The sequence below is a fragment of the Seriola lalandi genome, unplaced genomic scaffold, assembly GCF_002814215.2.
Source record: "Seriola lalandi dorsalis isolate HSWRI2012SDOR001 ecotype SW California unplaced genomic scaffold, Sedor1 jcf7180002054553, whole genome shotgun sequence".
NCBI classification, from domain to species: Eukaryota; Metazoa; Chordata; class Actinopteri; order Carangiformes; family Carangidae; genus Seriola; species Seriola lalandi.
This window is the reverse complement of record NW_019525106.1, coordinates 1,971,167-1,993,410: the sequence shown is the minus strand read 5'-3', so window position 1 is coordinate 1,993,410 and position 22,244 is coordinate 1,971,167. Positions and strand designations below refer to the sequence as shown.

The following is a 22,244-nucleotide window of genomic DNA, read 5'->3' as shown; positions in this document are numbered from 1 at the left end:
GGGGGGGGGCGGGCGTTTGAACAGACAAGCACTGTGGAATGTACAGCACATCATAAAACTATGAACTTTAGTTAATATTGAAGCTTTTGCATTGTGAACTCAATTACCACCATTTCAACTTACACTGCTCACCTGTAGGTCAGGCATTAAAATTCTGAATAAAACATCTTTAGTTTGTTTTAGTTTGACATTTAAATATAACTTGAGCTGGGTATCAAGCAGCAATGTAACTGTTTAAATATGAAATTGTCAATATTTGGATTGAAATGAATAACCATCTGGTCATAAAACAAGTAAACAAGGTTAAAACCCTGACCAGACATTTGATGCCAGCTTTTGGCACGTGACATTTTACAGACAAATTCCAGTCTGTACAGAGTGAGTATTATGTTTTGATAGCCAACCCTATATGTACCCATGTAAAATACACAAAAAGTAAAGGGTGGAATCTGTTTGTGTTGCTCGTGGATCACAAGACTTAGGGTGGGCCTTGATTTACGGTTTGATAGCGAGGTGTCACACATGACTCTCTCTCTCCCTGTCATTACTCTGAGGTGGAGTAACGATCACACCTATCAGAGCAGTGCAGGGGGGCGTGTGGACAGTCAGGATGAGTAAGGAAAAGGTAAGGAGGACAGGGTGCAGATTTATAGCTGATTCCCAGTACCCTAGGAGCACCTTTGGGACCAAGACGGTATATCTGTCGGAGGCGCCCCTTCACTTTCAGAAGGCTGCCTTTGAACACACTGACTCAAGATCACCAGGGTGATCTTTGGCATGGATACACATGCATATACACACAGCTTAATACCAACAACAAGGCTGCTGTTGCTGAGTTTACATATGAGAGACAAGTTGACTTCCCCCTGGGAACGGCAAAGAAGGGAGGAGAGCGGAGGGAGTGATGAAGGAGAGGCTGGACAAAGACGAGTGTTTGTTGTTGGGGGGGTATCCAATAGAAGGCAGACAGACAGGCAGAAACAAGAAGTCTGAGATATGTAAAAATGAAACTCACCAGACAATTACTATGGTCTGTGTTGAAGGGAAGACAACTTTCATAAAGGTTTTTCCAAATTATGTGGATAACCTTGCTATGTAAAACCTGGATCAGTCCAAGTTCCACATTTCTGGGGGTTCAAGGTTTTACTCCAGGCAACTCAGTAAATCTGCGTCTTGGAGCGGGGCCAAGGTTTGAGTCAAACATTGCATCTGAAACCACATAAAAGAGGGTAACCTGACACTGAGAATCTGGCTTATCTGTTCATCTCTGTGGATGAAAAAAGTATCTGCTTTGGTCTCTTTGTCCTATGGGAAGCATGGTAGCCTAAACTATACACTCACATGCGCATTAAGTGGCAAAGATTCACCTTTGAAAGATTGTGCTTTAAGCGCACACATGCTACAGAACAGAGAGAATGAAGACACGCAGTGTGTGCATGTGCTTGTGTGTGTGTGTCTGATACCTACATTTGGAGTCACAGGCTCACTTAATTTTGCTCATCTCAAGTTGTTTGGAGCTATTCCTGGGTGCTTCTGAAACCTGTCACCTAACAAAAAACATTACAAAACCCATCTGTCATGCTGTCAAGCTCATGTTGTCTACATTTATTCTATATCTCCAATCAAAACAAATCAGGCATTTAGCTTGGTAATCCCTAATGCCTACCACTTATACTGCCAATATCTAATTTCAGCCCGGCTTGCTTCTGCTCATCAGTGTTTGTGCACCAGTAGCTGTCATCTGCATGTGCTTGTTTTGCTGCTAATGTGCTTGATCAAACACATCTACATTCAATGACAGCTCTAACATCAAAGCCTCTCAGCGTGAGGGATGAGACTGTCAAATCCACCTGCCTCTCTCCTCTCCTGTCTGTTGATTTACTAGTCCCAAGCCCTGAGGCAGACATTTTCTTTTTTTCGCTGGCGTCTTGACCCCCCTCCTGGACCCGTCCGGGGCCCTTGGCAGAGGCACCATGTTATTTACTGCCCAGAGAGCTCTGCGAGCAGAGAGTCAACGCAGCACGGCTGGTTGAACAAGGGAGCAACCTGCTGCTCACTCGCACACAAACACACATCCATGGCTATGAACAAACACACACACACACGGTCACATGACTGTCCCAGGGGGTTGGCAGAGCTGTTTACCGCGCTACAATCACTACACACAGTAGAACAGAGAGCCATGGACGAAGAGACATACAGACACAGACGTCCATAACCCCAGCAGGTAACCTGCCAGTAGTTTCAAACAGTTACAACACAACACGAAATGTGAAGCTATGGGTTTGATGATGTGACAGAGCAAACACCCATGAAGGCTACAGGAAGTTCACCCTGACATGACATGACAGCATTCACTCAGGTGAACTTTACGGTCAGCTGGACTCTCTTGGGAACATGTCCCTAGGTGGACTAAGGACATTTTGACAGTACCTCTGACCTGCATGAGTTCATTCAGGCTGAGGACCTGTATGTCGGCCTAAACCTTTCCTAACTGTTTCACCAACATTCCCTAAAAAGGTTGACTGGAGACAAAAAACATGTACAAAGCCTGGCAGTTGGCAACAAACTATTCCCTAAAGGATTGATGTTGCACAAACTGCCAGCTGGGATCAAAAGACATACGCTTGTTTCTGATCGGTCCAGAAATTTCTGCACAGTTTTACTGTGTTTTCAGGTGCTCTTCAAACCCACGTCTCTAAAGATCTAAAAGTAGAACCGCAGTGAAATTCCTTCTCCAAAAGCCCTCCTTCCTCTCAGTAATTACAGCCTCCCAGCTGACAAACTGCAGGTCTGCTGTGTTTGTCTTTGCTTCCTCGGATACAACAGGTGAAGTAAGGCCTGTGTGTGCCGGGCTGGCTGCCAGTCTCTTACTGGTTCTTCAAGCCAAGTACATATTACCCTTCCCTGTATAACACCTGGAGAAAGAACTAGTCCAATTTCTTTTTCTTTTTTTCTTTTTTAAAATGTACTTACTCAAAAATTTCATTGGAAGGAATATATTTTATTTGCATCACTGAGAACAGCATCCTACAAAAGGATAACAGAATGTCCCCCTTTATGAAACCCTGAGAGGAAAAAGTTTGCCGTAGTAAACTTGGTGAGGATGATTTATTTAGAGGGGTACAGATGATTTAATAAATTGAAAAATGGGTTGACTTGGAAACAGGGGTGTGAGGCAGGATGAGGGAGCAGGGTGTGAGGGATGTGAATGTGATGCAAGGAAGACTGGATCAATCTTTTATCACTGCAGTGTGCTTTCATCCCTAATGGATCCGACATGAGCAGAGCACAGCACTACCTTCCGTCACATTGCACAGGCAGGGGAAGGACGCACGGAAAGAACAAGAGGGAGCAAGAGAGGTAGACAGAGCAACACATGGGAAAGAAAGACAGCTACAGAGGGAGAGGGAGAGAGAGAGAGAGGGAGAGAGAGTGTGGAGAAAGTGGTTCAAACCCCCTTTCCTAGGATCCCAAACATGCAAACATATTATTTTGCCGACATGCTGTTACGGCGTTTCCAATTACCTCTGGCTCTGAGTGCATCTGCAGGAGTTGGGAAATACTCCTGATAAGGACAGCGAGAAATTAAGTCATCACAGCATGAAAAATGACTTTAAAAATTCCCATCAAGAATCCCAAGAGATATCTCGCTGTGCATGGGTGGACTTGCTTTCCTTGCCATGCGAGCTGAGTGACAGACAGAGTCACAGACAGACAGAAAGACAGAAAGACAGACAGACAGACGAGTCTAGAAGAGGAGGGGAGTCCATCTGTGTATTCGAGCAGTGAAAGAGCAGTAAAAATAACATTGCAGAGAACAAGGCACGATGATTCTCAGAGGACACTCTGCTGTCTCCATGCTAAACAGGCTCATTCATGTGATAGAAAATAAGAAATATCTAGGCAGTGAGGAAGACACAAAGGGAAGGAGAGAAAAAATAAGTGCTAACTAAACAAGGCTGTGAAGGAAGTTGAAAGTTTTATTATGCGTTCCAACTACTGGCAACCACATCATTATCCCGCTGTCTGGTTTTCGCTTAAGATAAAATACCCCACAGTACTTAAAAAAGAAGGCAGCGCATTATATCATCACTTCTCTGCTCTGTCAATCAAAGATCTGAAGCAAACATGGTGGACTTCCTACATTTTACTGGTTGAAGGTAATAAATATACAGCACTTAGGATGATTTCCCAAGGAGCTTGTGGCATGCAGAGTCAGTATCAGTGACTTGATCCACTTAAATGAGGAAAGGCAACTAGGACTAATACTTTTGGACCATGGTACCAAAAGCAGGAACATGACTGAAAAAAATGGTAAAATATTAAATTAGTACAAAAAAAATTAATGAAAGGAGCCAAGTTAAAGCTATGATGTATACTTGAGTTAATAGTTGTCCATTTGGTTCCTTCCTTCACAATCACCTATTATGCTGACATTACCTCTATAGAACCAAGTTAACTGTGTGCAACACACAAACAGAGATAACACATGAGGTATAACTCTGAAACTCCCACAGTTGGTCAGGAGAAAAAATAATCACCTCCCGTGGGGGTGGTGTGTGTGTGTGTGTGTGTGTGTGTGTGTGTGTGTGTGTGTGTGTGTGTCCAATCGATGGCCCTGATTGGATAACAAATACAGCCTGCTAATGAGCTCTGAGTTCCACTATCTGACACATACCATGCTGGGAAATGTTAAATAAGATGCTAGCCATGCACAATGATGATTCAATGTTTAAATAGGCTTAGAGTGGTTTGGTGCATTAGACTTGCACAGTGTTGGCATTCGAGATGTGTAGCACGTTAACAGTTAAATGCAGTTGGAACACGTAGTGAGTGAGCTGAACTCTGCCCGTGCCCTCCATGAATTAATCTTTAATCCCACAGTGGTAAAAGGTGCAGCCGTTGTGACAGGAGACCTGTGTAAGAGAGAGCCTGCACTTGTCTCACAGCTCTAACACGGGAAATGCTTTCAGACAAAAAATGCACATGTAGACCAGCTCTGAGTCACACAGGGAGTACTCCAAAACACAAAGAAAAAAAAAAACACACAGAGAAGTAAAAAAGAAAAAGAAGAAAAAAAGAAAACACCTGAGTGCGCAAAGAGTGAAGTTTCACCCAAACAGGTTTGAGTCCTTATGGCTCATACAGGAATACTTGGGTGGCGGGTCTAGTGTCAACAGGTACATGTGAAGACACAGCTCACCTCCTCAAAGACATAACACAAGATCCTCTTTGTTTCTGACACTCACAAAAACACACAAACTCAAGCTCACACATAAATAATAATAGCTCTCTTTACATGCATGCAGGAACATAAAGCCGACAGATCGTTTGACTTCAGAGAAACTTCCCGACGCTGATATTACAGCGATTATACAAACCGACATGGACACATTCAAACAATCTGTGAAAGAAGCCCTTACACTCACCGAGCGAGAGGATCTTTTCCGTCTCTTCAGTGCCTTTAATTTCCTCTGTCTGTTTTCTTTCCGTCTCTCTCCTTCGCTCAGGGAAATCCTTAATTCTGACAGAGCAGCAGAGCCAGTTGTGTGGCTGGTGTGTGAGGCAGCGAGTGAGCGTTGAGTGTGTGTGTGTGTGTGTGTGTGTGTGTGTGTGTGAGGAGGGTGCGAGTCCAGCGGAGGTCAGAGGCAGTCAGATGTGGTCACTGGAGGAGATTTAAAGGATGTCGCAACTTCTCCTCTGCTCTATCTTGCTGCCTTCTCCTCTTCTTGCTGCCTCAGGAATGCACTTCTCCTGGGTGTCCTCACCACAGCCAAGATCTGAGAGACTGCTAGAGTTCTCTCTCTCTCGCTCTCTACACCCCTCCTCCTTCTCTTCTGTGTCTCGCACCCACACAGAAACACACCCTCTCAGTCTCTCTCTCTCTCTCCCTCCCTCTCTCTATCTCCACCCTTTCTGGCTGTGCTGACATATCTGGCCCCTCCCCCCTTTTCAGGTAGTTGAAAGCGTGTTTTCGGCTTTGTCATTCTCCCTCCGTATCAATTTTCTCACATATTCTCTTTGTATTCTTCATTTTCCAATGACACAAAGGACTGCTTGAAAGAAAACTCGGAGATAAGAATGTAATAAAACTTGAAACTCTGTGCATGCACATGTATTTGCATGTGAGTCTGTTTCTGTAACCTATAACCTGAGGCGTACATCCTCCCTCTGGCCTCCAGTAACATGAACAGCTGATTACACAAATGAGGCCGTCAGGTGATTGTCTCTTCCTTTTCCTGGAATGAGGTCATAGTCCGACAAACCAGGTGCAACTGCAGAGAGAGTGTTTGTGTGTGTGTTTGAGTTGGACAACGCCCTGTGGGAAAATGAGAGATCGGAGCACCCTAAATCTGACCACTCTGGACTAGAGAGCAACATGTAGAAAACAAACGCCTAATCAATTATAGAAACTATTGAACAATCATTTATGAAACAGTGCATTGTGTTCTTATCTCCACAGCCACCTCCCACACACAATCACAGAGCCAAGACATGCGTGACCAATGGGTCAGGAAGAAAATGCAGGAGGCCCCTCAGCATGAACAAGATCCTGCTCTCCATCTTCACATCTCCCTCAAACTAAATCTGAATCATTAGTAGCCTCTTCTTCATTCCACCTTTACAACCCCCACCCCCCCACCCCCCAAACCTGAAACTAAAGACTGGACATGATACCAAGCAGAAGTCTGAAATGTAAATTAAAGTGGAAGTCAGGCTGTGTTGTCCTTTGTGGCATCCTAAAAAAACAGAATCATTAACACTGCATTGAGAAAGTCCTCAGACCCCTTCACTTTTTTCACAATATGTTATGTTACGGCCTTATGCTAAAAAAAAAAAAAAAAATTCAGTCAAACCAAGACATGAGGTGGAAGTTGCTGCCTGCAGAGCTCAGAGACAGGATTGTGTCGAGGCCTAGATCTGCTGAAGGCTACAAAAAACATTTGTGCTGCATTGAAGGTTCCCAAGAGCACAGTGGCCTCCATAATTCTTAAATGGAAGAAGTGTGGAACAACCAGGACTCTTCCTGGAGCTGGCTGCCCGACCAAACTGAGAAATCAGGGGAGAAGGGCCTTGGACGGTCACTCTGTCTGAGCTCCAGAGATCCTGTCGAGATGGGAGAAACTTCCAGAAGCACAACCATCGCTGCAGCACTCCACTGATCTGAGCTGTATGCCGGAGAGGCCAGATAGATGCCTCTCCTCAGTGAAAGCTAAGGGACTCTCAGACTGTGAGAAACAAGATTCTAAAATTCTGTTTTCACTTTTTCATTATGAGGGATTAAGCGTAGATTGATGAGGTAAAAATGACCTTTTTTGATTTTAGCATAAGGCTGCAGCAACGTAAAGAAATGTGAACTGTGAGTGTGAAGACTTTCTAAATGGAGTGTAGCTCTAGATATATTACCAGAGTATAAATCTACTGATATATCAGTGGATAGTCATTTTTTTTTACATTAACACATTACCTCGGAAGATGGCTGGACCAATACTGATATATATGTGATAAGCCAATATCGACCAACATATCAACTTGAATCTTACTTTTTATACTTTTGCATCTCTTTCTGTTCAATTTGGATCTGGAATTTTTGAACATTTGACTGTTGCTTTCATTTGTTTGCTAATTTTCCTAGCGTGACCCAAGGACAGTAGATAAATACTAACTAATACTAACAAATGATTGACACAAAATGTGTTACAACTGTGTAACAAAAAAGCACAGGACGGGAATTTAAAATGTCAAAGGGAACAGTCATACAAAAGAAAAAAGAAAATAAGATTTCAATTGTAGCTTTACAAAATATTAATAAATATATTTTTCTCCCTACTGCATAAAACCATTATAGTCATGCAACTCATGATTCAGCAGCAGCAGGCCATTGACAATACCTACATTATCCATGTGTTTACTTTGCCTTTATCTGACAGCAGATTGTATTCTGAACTAGACTAATGAGGACATGCAGTCACAGCGCCTAATAACCAGAGAGCACATTGTATAAAGCAGATGTTCCAAAAATAGATGTCTTGGATTAATTGCATTAATTTGATGAGTTAAATCATGCAAACAAAAGACCACAGCGAAGAATGCTGTAGCTTTTAGCCAGCTGAGTCACAGAGGCCCACAGAGAGTCAGTTCACATCTATGTGAACTGTTTCACTGTTCTGTCTATAAAGCAAAGCTTTTGGCACATCTAAGAGTTGTGTTGTCTGACAAATCACTTAAACCACACTCTAGAATAAAAGTGGGGAGGGGGGGCCTCCTGAGGCATTGCTTAGGTACCAGAGGCCACACTGAGAAAAGGCTGAGGTAGGTTATTACCCTTCAGTGGGATCATGTGCTTGTCCATCATCAGACCCACACCATGTTCACTGAAGAGCTTTTTTGTAAGAGATGACCAGGCAAATGTTAACAGGCAAGGAGTCCTCCTTATTGGTTTGAGACTCTGAAGACAGAAAGACAACAATCAGAGTGGTGGGTGAGGGTATTGTAATGTGATGTGGAGGATTATCAGCCCAAAGCCTCCCAGACCTCGATGACACCTTCCAGGCATTCCTCAGGGCACCTCCCACTGCTGTGCCTCCCTCATCCCACCCTCCCCTGTCAAACCCCACATATCATCCCTCTTTTTCTACGTGACTCAAACATTCTTGCAACCCCCCTCCCCCTCCTCCTCCAACCCTCCCTCCGCATTCAGCAAAGAAGCTGAAGAAAACAAAGACATGGCCTTAAAACCTTTAAAACCTGCGCTTTCAGAGGAAATCCTTCCCCATTTTGTTCTTATTTACCACTTATTGCTCACTGCACAAAGACTGGAAATGCACTCAGCTCCATGGTCTACACAGCTTTTTGAATACTTTCAATCACCACCTACTACCAAGTTAATACTCAACAAGTGATAGTAGGTATAAATCTGTCCAAAGAGTGGCAAGCCAGCCATAACTCAGCTCCGAGGAGACAAGAAGATGGCTCTCAGGCTGAGAAATAGACTGGCTGGGTCTGGCAGCAGTTCAATAGGTTCTGTGGAGGGGAGCAGAGAGAGGGGAATACATGCTGATAGTCTCTTTGTTGGCCATTATTCACCGTGAATGAATAGCATTAAGTTGCCGCTACGGCTCACCCCTTCACGTCTCCCTCGTTGAAACCCCCACCCTTTCTTCTCCCCGTTTATTCAGCCTTTCACTAAAAACAGCCTTCAACAGGTGGACAACAGGTCGGTCAAGACTAAAGGCTGGGCGGTGAATGGAATGAGAGCAGACTACGATAGCTCTATTTTCAGAAACCAAAACAAGTTACAAAATCCTGAACTTTTGTTGACATCGGTTTTCATTTTCATGGCAAGCAACGTAAGGTAGTAATGTCGTGTTTGTGACAAACACGCCTAAGTATAGCATTGCTGTCTCATTATGGTCAGGCCAATGCTGTTGCTCCAGTAGTGCAGCTATGCCTTGTGTATCATTATGACAGGCGAGATGGCTTTCGCCAGCGAAGGTAATTGCACTGCTGAATCATAAATATAGCACATCCCACACCAAGAACAGACAAAGACTTTTGTTTTCTTCCCAGAAACGTGGCTCAGAAGATGATTCATGTTTTGGAAGCAAACGAATGTCACTATATCATCTCTTTACAAATAACAACAGCTGTATTGAAAATGCATCTCCAAGGTGAAGCTGAGGACAAAGGGATGACAGGAGAGTACAAAGTGAAAATGACAGGAAGAGAGGTTCAACTGGATCAACATATACACAGCTGGTAAACAAACTCTGTATTCCTCCAAACATGGGATAAAAGAGAAGCCAGAAAAAAAAAAAACATACAGCCTTATTTTTCTTTCTGAACACTCCTTTCAGGTCGAACTAGCAAAGCACATAAGAGAATCCCAGTTGGTTTTTAGCAGCTTCCAAGTTGTCAGGACTTTGGCCGCACTCCTGCACCGTTTCTCCATCGTCTCTTTTTCTCCCTCTTTATTCAGAACCAGTCCAGACTGGCTCAGGACGAAGCTACCATCATTCAAAAACAAAACAAAAAAAACAAAAAGAACAAAACAAAACACTGCTACCTCTAACGTGGCCTTGTGTTTTATTTTTGAGGAGCTATATGAACAGCTATTTTCAGAGGTGAAATATATTTGGACCTAGATCATAAGCTGCGGCATTATCCGTCATTGCTTTCAAGTGGTCCTGTTGGAAGTAGCTAACTAGTGCCTCGAACTGTCTCCTTCATTCCTTCTAGCTAAGCCAGTCTGTTTCCATCCTGCCTCTAGATGTATAGTCGCTCTCTGTCTCTAGAGATAAAGCTGTACCATTAGTATCACACTGTGCTGCTCGGCACTGTTCCTATCAGTAAATGGAAGTAGGCTACAGCCAGCCTGATTAGTACAGGGAGAAAGCTGTGACTCGACTCAACTTTTCCTCATGGATTCAGTTGTATGGGATGCTGATGCCGGTGAACCTGACCTCCACTTAAACCTCATAATTTCTCTCTGTTTCTCTCCCATGTGAGGAGTGCAAGTGGGTCGGGGAACAAAAGAAAGTCAAAGTGCAGTCAACAAGATCTTTGTGGCAGGGACACCCCCCCCACCCCCCCACCCCCCTGTACAAGCCCCAGGATTTCTCGGGACAGAGTGAGGACCCGACAGACAGACTGACAAGACAAAGAGAGAGTAGGGCAAAGCAAAATATTGGCCTGTATGTGGGGTGCAACTGCTGGGGGGTGGGGGTGTCTGCTCGATGGACAGGAAATGCGGGTTAGTGACAGGGGAGCTATCAGGTGGGTGCAGGTCAGGGGTCGGAGGTGAACAAAAGCTTTGTAAGCCCCACACAGAGCAAGAGACAGAGAGGCCCCCCCGGATGTTCTCACTGACGCCCAGTCTGTCTGTCTACACCTCTTTCTACACGCTCCAGGCTGCTACTTGTTTGTCTAAAAATGTTTTCTCACATCTGTTTGTCAAGGCTAAACGCTTCTCTATTTGTCCTCCGTATAGCCGAAGATGTCAACCTCACTTCTCTGTCCATTTATTTAAAACATTGTTTACAATGCTGGTCTATTCCACTGAGTGTCTGGGGGGGGAAAGGACTATTCAAACACCTGCAGGAACAACAGCATTTAAAAGCTTTCACTGCACCAGGCCTGTCATCTCTTTCCTTCTGTGGCTTTACTGGATCAAAGGAAAGCTGTAGCTGTGTTACAGTAAGAAAATCTTTTGTAGCCGCAATCATGCTCTAAAAGTACACACACAAACAGAGATGTATGCACGCATGTGCACACACACACAAAGACATGATGACACCAGTGCATTATGGAGTCTCTCTAATCATACCATTCTAACGACACACATTTTAGCTTGAAGCAGAGGACATATGCAAAACTGATTCACCAGAACTTCAAGTACAGACACTTAAAGACCTGTTGAATTTTAACAAGGCTGGTGAGACTGCCATCGCCATCTTTATCCTGATGGTAGAGGGTTTGAATGTGTGCTGGAGTGGGCATGTACGTGACACTGAATTAATGACATTATATGTGTGTGGTTGTGTGTGTGTGTGTGTGTGTGTGTGTGTGTACGTGCGTGTGTGTGTGTGTGTGTGTGTGTGCGCGTTTGTGCGGATATACCAGATTACTAATCAGTGCTTAGACAAAGGCCATATGTGTGCAAGCCTGCGCATCTCTCCCACATATCTCCCACATATTCTCCTACACGTCTGCATAAAACCCTATCAGCAGGAATGTGAGGATTGTCGGGTCAGCAGTGGTGACATCATCACAGCCTGTCAGAAACAACAACATGGCCTCAGCGCCAGTTTCCTCCTGGTTGCATCAGCGACGCGTTACCAGGCGGTAGATCAGTGACACTCACTCCAGCCCTGCTTCCGGCGAATTTTATGATTATTAAGCCGCTCAATACAGACAAGCAACTGATATGTCTAAAACATCATATTGATAAAAAAAAAAAATGTTTGATTTCCACACCACCTGACTGCGCAGCCTTAGATCTAACCTGCTTGCCTGCAGTTAACGACAGACATGAAACGGTAAATGGCCCACTTTGTGAAATTAAATAAAAGTTCTTATACAACATGTGGGCTTTCTCTGAGACTCCAGACTCTTCACCTGCTTGAGGTGGTCTAAGGTCAACAGCCAGACATAAATGGCTTGATTGTTTACACAGAGACAGAGTATAGCCTGAGGTGAGGCTAACCTGGAGAAGAACCGTATACATATAGGGACTACTTCTAGTCAGTGCTTTTCTCAATATTTACATTCTCTTATAAAGTAAAAAAATATCAGTGAACCTCAACAGGCCAACATGTATAACAACATTATTCTCACAAAGGAAAACTATTCTTTCATCTGTCCCTTGCCTATGTGAGGGGTCAAGTGTCAGCAAACAGATGCTTGTGTGTGTTTGCGTGTGTTTGTGTGAGTGTGTATGTGCAGAGGATCCTCCAGGTCATCAGATAAAGTGCACCTGAGGGAGGGGCAGGGGCCCAGTTTTCAGTGTTGCCCTGGTGACCAAACACAGAAGCTACCACCTGGTTGGTGGAGCCCAAGAAGGGGAGCTCTGAGGGCCGCCACTTCACGACGGTAACTGTGCCGGGAAATCCTCACAAAAAGTGGCCTGCTTCGCAAACACAACCCATATTGTGTTTGTGCCATGACGAGCCGAGTGGAGCAGAGAGTGCACACAGCTGTTCAATCTTTCATGGAACATAAAAAAGAACTAAGCCTTCTGTACAGCTCTCATTACAGCAGAGAAATAACTTTGGCTCATCTTGACTGTGTTATCCCCACATGGTTTTAGTCATCGTTTATCCTATTGGACATTTAAAAGCTATGCCAAGCCAACCATGATTGTGTACGCTCAGTATCATATTGTAACAACTATATAAAAAATTTGTCCAAGACACACACAATCAAGTTAGCAGACATCACAGCAAACGAACACACTGCTGGAAAAAAAGATGAATGAATGATTCATCATCAGTTATCGCGTATTGTCAAAGTGCTAAGCATTTTCCTTAACATGTTAAATGATGTTACCATGGTGACGAATACAGCTGATAGGAGCGTCTGTCAAATAAACAATGACTAACTTACATTCAACTTCTAAACCATTAGTCACTATTTAATCAATGACTAAACTGTCCCGGCTTTTGCAGGATTGAAAATTAGTTCAGCCATGTGTTCAACTAAAAAAAAGAAACTTAAAAAAAAAGTGTAAACTCAATGAAACAAACACTTAAAACTCAACAAACAAGGCCATTTGTTTCACTCACCTCCTGCAGTGTAATGGTCTCTGTGACTGCCTGCCTGATGAAAAAGGAGAAGAGGGAGAGGAGGAAGAACGAGACAGCCCTGTCACTGTCACTGTGTGTCGTGCTCACGGGCCACCTGATCCACCACAGCCTGTGGAAGAGACAGAGTGACTGAGAGAGACCGGCTCAGAGCAATGCTGAAGGGGAGGGCGGGGGCAGCTGCAGAGAAAAGTGAAGTGGTGCCGCCATTCCCCGTCACCCGGGAAACCAACGCTCTTTCAAAGGAAATCGGCCAATGGCAAACACCGGCAATTGTGTTCAGACAAAAAGTCACATGACTGCCCAAACACCACTCCCTATGCACAGAGTGAGAAGGGAAGAGAAAAAAAGTAACATATTGGGGGATGGAGGGTGATGAAGAAGGGAAAAAATAAAGAGTCTACTATGAAAAAAAAAAAGAACAGAGAAAAATAAGTGAGGTAAAGTAGATTGCGATTGGTGAATTTGGGTTGAGTTACGGAGGCAGGAAATAGATCACCGGGCTAAACTCCATCCTATGAATGGTTGCACAAACTATTTCCAGCTCATCTTTCCTCCTCAGTCCCATCTCCACATCCTCTAGTCCACCGAGTAGATTGCTAAGAGGAAAAAACGTTGAGCAGCACAGTGTGACACTAATGGTACAGCTCTATCTCTGGCTGGCACACTCAAACAGCACCTGTCTACTTCCATATTAGGCCATTTATTAGAGTGTACACAACATTAAGAGTTCCTTCCTACACTCTGTTCGACGCATGTAGTGTCGACCATCAATACACGACCAACAGCACTTTGAAAAGTTGCCTCCTCACTTTTGTCCCAATTTCTATTTCATCACTGAGGTGGATCTATTAGGTGAAAGGAGTCACCAGTACACCCTCAAGTGTTTTTTAGTGTACATATGTCATCAGCTCATGATACTCTTTGTGGATTTTAGAATATATCAAAGTTATACAAGTCATATTAAAGAGCGTTAACTTCTTGCTGCATGCCATCTCGTCCAGTTTTGCAACTGTAAATACAACAGACCAAGGTGAGACTAAAGTTGGCACAAGTGTGGGGTTATTTTACAGTTGAAAAACCACATGGATTAGCAGTGTTGTCTCCGGTTTGATGTAGAAATGGCAGATGTACTATCATTGGATCCGTCATGCTGCTCTGGTATCATTCAGAGAGGACTGCTCGGGTGGGAAAATTACAAAGAACACAGTATCAATTTTAGCAGGTGTAAGACAACATTATCAACAAATCATCATTTTTATTTCTGAAATGACCAAGCAGGCTTCTCTTACTTTTGTCTAACCTGTCCATTTGTTTTTTTGGTTTTCTATTCCTTATTCGGATATTGTCTGCGTTATTATCAGAATGCTGCTGCAATCCTATCTCAACCTGCAAATGCAGAGGCCAGCACAAACTTGTGTGTCTTGTGTTGTTAAAGCAGAGAAAAATGGTTGAAGTGAAACATAAATCAGACGGGAGAGAAAACCTCTCAGCAAACTGGTGTAAATGGCAGAGCATCGACAATGCCAAGTACAATGCAGGTTCAGCATGTCTATGTAAACAAAATAAAATGATTGTCCGGGGGGCTAAGAGTGCTAACGGTGAGCTTTCTACTTCACTGGAGGCGGTGTGACGTCTGTTAATTAAAGGCTCCATCTCTAAAGACAGGACCTAGAGACGCCTTCATTTAGTCACAAGTTACAACCCAAAGGGGCCCACCCACTGTTTTCCAAAAGACTACCGCAGCTTTAGACTATGAGACGCTGATCTTCACTCCAAACATTTTATATTCGCCTATAAACAACTCTGGTGCACAGTGGAAGTCAGCCCAATGAAGCCAGCAGAGCTCCATCATCTGCAAAAATCAGCGATGCATAAATCCCTTTTCAGGTTGATTCAATATCAGCAGACCACTGAAGAGAGGATTGCATCCCATATTAATCTTGTCACACTAAAATCATCGTACTACCCTTGGGCTGCAGGCTAGTGTTATCTTACAGCAGAAATAGACGTCCTGTATTATAAATTCATTAAGTTGTTTTTACCCTGCATCCTCGACAAGACAAAAACATTCATTTTAACTATTTGTACATGTTTTAGCTTTAGCCTACTGAACAAAACAAAGACTTCAAAATCAAAATCCCCCTGAGTGTAAAGTGTATCATGTTTTTACTATGCACACTGGCATCTGCCCAGGGTGATAAACTAAATTATAGTGAAGCCCTCTGGCGTAAATTCCCGACAGAACAGAGAGACAATGTGGTCTACAAATGTTAGGAAGCAGTTGTATTACTCAGACTGAAATCACACATCTATCACTTTCTCAGCAATGTACTGTACACTTGAACACAATCATCTCCCTTGTAATACATCGCCTCAGTGCCAGAAAATTACCCTACTTCAGCGGTGGCAGGCAGGTCTCGTTCTCAGGAAAGCATTTACCAAGTAAAAAGGGGGCTAAATTACCTTTCTACAGTGTGAATGTGACAGGATAACTGATGAGCCACAGCGAGGGAAGGTGACAAAGCCGATAGCATCCAGAGCATGGACAGCAATGACGAGTCTAAGACTCTGCCATTGATTTTGTTTAAAAAAAAAGGTAACAGAGAGGACTACCTGAGGATTAACAATCCTGTATCAGCTTGTCAGTAGATAATAGGCACATTCTGGCTCCGGGCTTACTGCAGATTCTTGCAATATTTTTTGCAGATTGACCATGCAACCTGGATATGTCACCTAAAGCAGTTAGCTTTTTAGTTTTTTAGAACAATAATTTACAGTTTTATGCAACTGTCTTCACTTTCTTATACATTCTGCTAACAAAAATCTATAATGTGCCTTTGAAGTTAAAAAAAAAAACAAAGCATTGCTTGTTGGGCTATATTTACATTTTGATGATGCTAAAACAAATATGTGATTAAACACTTGGCAACATATATGAAGTCATAGATACAGGATCCTTCTCCCACAGTTCACATCAGATGATGGTGAATAAATTAGCCTGAGATGTGAGGAGCATAAATTAAATAAGCAGATCTGACGGCTATAATAATGGCACAATCTAAGTATCCTACCCATGCAAGTTTCAGCTATAGTGAAGATAAACTATCCCAGTGTTCCTGAAAGAAGATACTTTAGTAGAAGGGGTGAGAAGGGGGCTGATGCTGCAATGATTTAGTGTCTGCCAGATGAAGATTGGGTATGGGGGTGTGTGAGATTCTCAGCTGGTAGACAAGCCTTTCTGCTCTCTGGTGTTGAGCAGCTGGACAGATGAGTCACTGTGTACGGATTTCATTGTGTGGAGGGGACAAAGAGGTCAAGCTGCTAAACACTTGACCGTCAACTTTTTGTCCCACTTTCCATTTTATCCCAGCATTATGAAAAGAGTGAGCTGCAAATTTATAATGGGAAAATACTGGAGGAAAATACTAAATCATTTTTGACTGCAGCACTAAGCATAAATCAATTCACAGACTCAGTAATATTTGGTTGTTTAATCTAAATTTGCCTTGATATATCATATTTTAAGAGTTTGACGTTAATAATCAGTCTGAATGGACAAAGAGAGAATTTGTTGAAGATAACTGAAACAAAAATGGTGCAAAACAGCATCATATCTCAGCCTCATCCTCAGACTTTCTCCTGCAAACATTTATCTGATAAAATCCATCAAGGATAACTCCAGACACGAATCAGACGGGGAAGACCACACGCTAATTGCAAAACAAGTACAACTTCCATATTTTAAAACATACATAAAATATGCATGAAATGGTCATAACAGAGACATGAAGAGGCCACAACAAACATTTACAAGGTTGAGCCATTCACTTATGGTGAAGTGGGAAAGATAAAGAAAAGGGAAGAAAACAACACCATATTAAAAAAAGAGGGAAGTAAGAGAGAAAAGGTACCAACAGAAGACGAGAAGAGGAGGAAGTAAAAGAAACAAGATTAGGAAGAGACAAACATATTATGTCACGCCAAAAAACTGAACAACAGAACAGCTTGGCAGACATGTACACAGGGAAAAGCGATAAACATAACGCTGTATTGTATGTGCAGTGAGCACATGTGTGGTATAGAGATCACTGCAACCCACCCAAAGGATGCTGTCTGGGGTGTTTTTGGGTAGAGCAGTATATCTTCAGATTAGTCAGGTTTTATGTGGAAAAAAGGGGAAATTAATAAGATGATAAGTAGATAAATAAATAAATAAAGACAATATATCTAAGGAGAAATGCTCAATAAGTACAGCTCAAACAATAAGCCAGTCTATTAGTCAATCCACAGAAAAAGTCAAGTCATTGTGTATTAGTCGTTTCAATCATTTTTCAACCAAACATGCCACTCTGACTCAAGCCTCTCATTTGTGAGGATCAATTAATCAATTAATTAAAATAAACAATTAGCAGATGAATCAGTAGTGACAATAATGGTTCATTGCAGCACAGTAAGACATCAAAATGTTTTATAATGCCACACCATGACAAATCAGTAAACTAGCAATTTCCTCGAATATTACTAATCCATCTTTTCATTTAGCACAACAAAAGTTTTCTCTATCTTTGCCGCTGCCAATGAGCTAATTTCACTGAAAATGCAAATTTGCTAACTTATTTACATTAGCTAATGCTGATGATGAAGATATTGATGACGATGATAATTAGTATTGTTGTGGCTGATGACCATGCTGTGACGGACCATTACTGTTTCATTTATCTTAACTTTATTTTGATATTAGTATCTTATAAAAAAACAAACAAAAAAAAAACAACCTATTAAAATAACAGTTAATAGCTGTAACTTAGCAGAGCTTTAAGTTAGCACGACGTTAGTTGACTTTTGAACAGACTTTAATCTTAAAGCTAAATTTGTCGACTACAATTAACCATATTGGCAGTAAAACAACTACATAGTAGAAACCAAGCCAATTAAATTCACTGACAGCAGGTTCGTCCATAACCTTGTGCGAAACTTACACAACAAAGTCAGGGAGCAAAGTTTTGTATCTCAGTTCATCGTTAGCCTGACATCACCCTGCAGGTGCAGCGCTCCGAGCTCACTTTCCAGCACTTGTTGCATCCTTTGTCAACGTCCAAAAACATTTCAGTTTCACATTACTCTGAAGAAACAAAAACACGAGTTGAAAACAACTTACAGGTGATGTAGCAGTCGATCTTCGTACGACGGACAACCGAGTGACTCATCCTCTAGTCCTCATCGTCAAAAGTTCGCTCGTGTCAAGCAATCCAGGAAATAGAAATAATTCAGCATCCGGTCAGAAATTCCAAAGTAATTGCGTTTATTGGAAAAAATGTTCGAATAACTGGACGGAAAGTAAAATAATAAATAAATAAATAATAATATATCTAAGGAAAAATGTTCAGTATTTTTTTCAAGAAGATGAAATTCATATATGCCACTGTGTGCTTAGACAAAACATAGTAAAGACTGACTACACTTGATAAGTGTCTCTGAACAGCCACACACAACAGCATACACTGACATTTTAGATGGCCTTTAGGTCCTTATCTATTTTGATAAAAAATAAAAAAAACTTTTTAAGTATGAGAACAGTATTTACATAATTTAGGATACTATCTTCAAAAATATACAACACGTTACAGCAGGTGTTTGAGCTATGACGAGGAAGAAGTGGTAGAAGGGAAAGGTTATAATTGCTCCAGTAATACATTTTTATCAACTGAAACAGTCTTTCATAAAAGGTCATGCTGTTTCCTAAACAAAGAAAGGGAAATTATCCATGTGGCAACTATCACCGATCTCAACAAGACATTTGCTACGGGGTTAACAAAACTTTTAATGCTGAATCATGTGTCAGCCAAAAGTACTAAATCTCTAGTGTATCAAAATATTAAATGTTATTTTTTCTTTTAAAAACCGGCATCACATGTTATCAATTTCCCTATTCAGATAAATTAAAGAATACAATACTCTATTCTCAACGAATACTGCTACAAATGTTTCACTTTCATCTTTCAACTTTCTAGGCCAAACATTCCTTAAACTATAAAATCTTATTTGTTGAGAGGCATGTGGCTTTGCAAACATGCAAAACTAAAATAAATTTTGTATTTGTCCCACAAATTACAATCACTGCTCTAAAACAAGACTTTCTGAAGAGGAAACAATTGAAAAGGAATCACAAAGCAGGAAACACACAACAGCTGTTTGTGGCTTTCTTCAGTTGGAATAGATTATTAAACACACATTATTAAGCTCTGAACTTTCTCTAAAAGCATGCCAAGATGTTGTGATTTAAAATTGATATATGCACTATTACTAGGCCAGAAAACAGGCTTCTGTCCTAGTCCCGCTGCATTTCTTTTCTTCCTCTTGAACAACAGGTAATCCCCAGTGCCTCTCACTGCTCGTACTTACTGAATACATGACCTTGAAACAGAATGAGCGGAAAATGCAGTATTAGCTCTGGTATATCAATTCAGCATTGCAAAACAATGAGTGAGAGAACTGACTTATGGTGTTTTTGCCGATATATAACCTTTCCCTAACAGTGTGACCATGCCTTTTAAATCTCTATTTGTTATCTCTGACCGCTTTAGATTGTATCAAAAATCACAAAAACATCACAAAAATATTCTTTGATGGGCTTGACCACATGGAAGGAAAACCCCCATTGATAGCAGAACAGTTACTTTACTTGTTTAAATTAAGTATATTGCCTTGTCATGCAAATTTATGACCTCTGTGTTCTAGTTCAGAAAGCTGTAAATATAAAGGAGTAATTGCAAATAATTTTATGCCTTCTGTATACCTTTATAGACTGCATGTCTGCCTTTGGTTGTAAAGGTGTCAACAGAAAATGAGTTATGTAGCCCAAATATCTCTTAATGAATGGAATGTTCGTTCCGGCAGGAACCTGTGGTCTTACATGTACTGTACAAACAGCTTCTGCTGGGCCTGTCTGAACTCATACTGTAGGTATATTCAGTTACAGCGTGGCCTGCCTCAAGTCAGTAATATTATTATATAATAATAAAATAAAGAAATGCATTCCTTTCCATGATAACATTCACTGTTGGTGTGTTGTCTGTCACTAAATATTTCCATGTACCGTAATTTATTCACACCCATCTTATTAGCTGCCGTTACAGCATGAAGATACAGCAGTACTGCATGTGATTAGATTATTCTACAAACATCCTGTGTCAGACAGCTTTAATGGCATGTTCTGGGGGATCTAACTACAACCTACCTGACATGATCCAATCATATCAACCACATCTGGTATGGTGCTCACAGCATGTGCTGACACACTTTGCCAACTTCACTGTGTCAGAAATGTCACTTTGTTTACCCTTGTATGTATGTATATGTGGGCGTGTGTGTGTGTATTCGTGACAGACAGGGAATTATGTTGTTTGTATGCACTCTATTAGCTGTTATATTTGCCTTAATAATATGATCCACTTCTTCTTCTTCTTCTTTTTTTTTTTAAATCATCCTCAGGGGAAAAGTTTTACAAAGCAAATTTATAATGCAGTGGCACTGCAGTGCTATCATTGTTTTTTTTAATTTGATGTTTGATTAAAAAGTCTCAAATCTCCATTGACCCTGATTTTTCTAATCCACAGGTTTTTTTTAAATCAGATAAAAGAATACAGATGCATGTTTTTTTGCAGAAGGCATTTCTTTCGAAACATGTTTCGCTATATATCAGACATATTAGAGGAAATTGTTCTTCTTTGCAATCCAATTTTCAGCTTTTCTCGCAATATTTACTATCTCAAATCAGTAGATAAAGCCCAGGCCCTCCTGGTTTGTTATATTATCTGGTAATAACTGGGGAGTGGAAGTACAGCCCAGATTAGGTCCTGACCAGATGTGAGAATGATCCCTTTCAGAGAGAGAAGGTGGACACCATCCCACTTTAACACCATAAAAGGCCTCACTTTTCATTCCATTCTCCTCCATTTGTGTCTTGAGATGTAATAGTACCAGTGTGATGGGAGAATGGATGAAAACACCTGACGGGGAGCAAGGGAGAGAAACAATCCCACAAATGAAGCAGCCATGTGAGAAAGATGATCGAAGGTGGTGCAGTTGGAAAGAATTACTAGAAGATAAGAAATACAACATGTTATGTAAGAACTGTCGAATGGTTGAATGGATATGTACGCTTACATGTATACAGACATCATACATTCCTGTGTCTGACATGTGTACACCTCTTAATCCAGCACTGTAGAGAGGAGCACTCTCAAGGTTTAATGACTACCTGTGTTTTGGTACTTTGACTCATTTATTTACTTCCTGTTTCTGTGTACAGAACTTACGCATGCACGCCAGAAATATGGGAAGTGCTTTCTAATGTGTGTCTGTGCATGCTCACATCAGGTATTCATACTTAACACCGGGCAAGTTTGGAAACGTCAGCGTGTTGGTTGCAGCGGTTCCCCTGAAATGAAATTCCATGTAAGAATTGATGTGACAGCTTCAAAACAAACCACTTCTCTCAACATTATATACCCTTTTGAACTAAGGTGTTAAATGTGACTGCCTCTTTATGCTTCATCTACCCAAAAACTGTTTGCCATAAGTGTGTCAGGACAAAATTTGTCTTAGATTGCCCTTCACAATACAATGGATAGTTAGTTTCCCATTAACTCTTGGAGAACAATAGGATATCTCACAGAACATATGAACCTTAAGTGGAGTTGATTTGTTCCAGTCTGTTACTCATGTTATGTATCTGCCAATACAGTATGAAACATTTTCTCCAGTATTAGCAGTGTGCAAAGGGAAGGCTTGCATGCTTTATGTTTGTATATGTATATTGTAAATGACAGTCTCTGATGTAAATGCCTTAGGTATGGACATATGAACAAAAAAAGGAATGAATCCTGTTTTTCACAGAGGTGGATTTGAGGGATCGTTTGCTCAATGAGGTTGAAG

General features: G+C 41.6%; 1 protein-coding gene across 3 annotated transcripts in view; it reads right to left on the bottom strand.

Annotated features, from left to right (window-relative positions):
* rassf7a (Ras association domain family member 7a) overlaps window positions 1-18,542 on the bottom strand; it is a 33,986-nt gene extending 15,444 nt beyond the window's left edge. Inside the window, exons 1-2 of one of the 3 annotated variants that reach the window (XM_023415526.2) lie at window positions 18,466-18,542; window positions 13,287-13,416 (exon numbers count right to left, since the gene is read on the bottom strand). The gene's annotated coding sequence lies outside the window, so the exon portion shown is untranslated. Of the gene's footprint in view, window positions 1-5,432; window positions 5,841-13,286; window positions 13,417-18,465 lie in introns of those variants that run through there. The other 2 variants (XM_023415527.2, XM_023415525.2) reach the window with 2 other exon arrangements.
* Window positions 18,543-22,244: the final 3,702 nt, after the last annotated feature.